Below are 1815 nucleotides of genomic sequence, written 5' to 3' on the forward strand. Positions count from 1 at the left end.
ACTAACCAGCAGCCAAATAACACAATCTAGCCAAGGAAAAGAGAGGCTTCAGCTAATTTAAGAAGGCCTGTTCATGTGCTTTGAACAATTACTGCATAAACAAACAAGCCCAGAGCCAGCAATTGTGAACTAGGACAATACTAAAACTATTAGCCTACAGACAGTAAGCACTACAGGAAGCCACAAAATGAAAGTTTTTAAACAGATAATGGAGCGATGAGTAACTGCAAACAAATCAGTTACCCATGCATATTAGTTAATAACAATGAAATACATTAAAAATATATGCAGCAGACAATAAAAAGTACTATAAATAAATTGATAGAAACAATAATCAGTATAAATAATTGAATAAAACAGGATACTTATATATCTCAGCTGAGAGTGGTAGTCAACACCTCTCATCCACTCTTCTCAGTGTGTATAGACAGAAACCTTTTCAAAGTTACGGGTTAAATACCAGAAGATATAACCTTAGACAACTTTTTATTTACAAAAACACAAAAGTTCCAGCGCCAACTAGACAGCAGCCAATTAACACAATCTAGCCAAGGTAAAGAAAGGCTTCAGCTAATTTAAGAAGGCCTGTTCATGTGCATTGAACAATCAGTGTATAAACAAACAAGCCCAGAGCCAGCAATTCTGAACTAGGACAATACTAGAGCTATTAGTCAACAGACAGTAAGCACTACAGAAAGCCACAAAATGAAAATTTTTAAACAGATAAAAGGGGAATGAGACTATTCAAAATGCTGTTAACTGCAAACAAATCAGTTACCCATGCAGATTAGTTAATAGCAATGAAATACACTCAAAAACTATGCAGCAAGCACTAAAAAGTGCTATATATAAATTGCTAGAAACAATAATCAGTATAAATAATTGAAAAAAATAGGCTACTTATATATCTCAGCTAAGAGTTGTACTTAACACATCTCACCACTCTGCTTAGTGTATAGACAGAAACCCTCTCAAAGTTAGGGCTTAAATCCCAGAAGATACAACCTTAGACAACCTTTTTTTTTTTTTAAAAACACAACAGAACCAGCCCCATTAGCCAGCAGCCAATTAACACAATATAGCCAAGGTAAAGAAAGGCTTCAGCTAATTCAAGATGGCCTGTTCATGTGCTTTGAACAATCACTGTATAAACAAACAAGTCCAGAGCCAGGAATTCGGAATTAGGACAATACTAAAGTTATTAGCCTACAGACAGTACGCACTACAGAAAGTCACAAAATGAAAGTTTTTAAAAGATAAAGGATCAATGAGATTCCACAGAATGTGTTTAACTGAAAACAAATCAGTTCACTATGCAGGTTAGTTATGCAGTAAACAATAAAAAGTGCTATATATAAATTGCTAGAAACAATAATCAGTAAAAATAACCAAAAAAACAGGATACTTACATATCTCAGCTAGGAGTTGTAGTTAACACCTCTCTTCTACTCTGCTCAGTGTGTATTGACATAAACCCTCTCAAAGTTAGGGCTTAAATACCAGAAGATACAACCTTAGACAACTTTTTTTTTTTTTTTACAAAAACACAAAAGAAACAGCCCCTACTAGCCAGCAGCAAATTAACACCAATCAAGCCAAGGTAAAGAAAGGCTTCAACTAATTCAAGATGGCCTGTTCATGTGCTTTGAATTGGGGAAGATCAAATAAAGCCTCAATCCCCAAAAAAAAAAACGATAAAACTTAAATTTTTAAATCCTCAAGCCCCCCAAGGCAAAGTTTAACAGCGAGATCTTTAAACACCTCTCCTCCACTCAAAGTTTGTTTTTTTTTTTTAAAAAAAAAAAAAAAAAAAAA

Source organism: Protopterus annectens, chromosome 6.part0 (genome assembly GCF_019279795.1).
Source record: "Protopterus annectens isolate FY-2018-M chromosome 6.part0, PAN1.0, whole genome shotgun sequence".
Classification (NCBI taxonomy): domain Eukaryota; kingdom Metazoa; phylum Chordata; order Ceratodontiformes; family Protopteridae; genus Protopterus; species Protopterus annectens.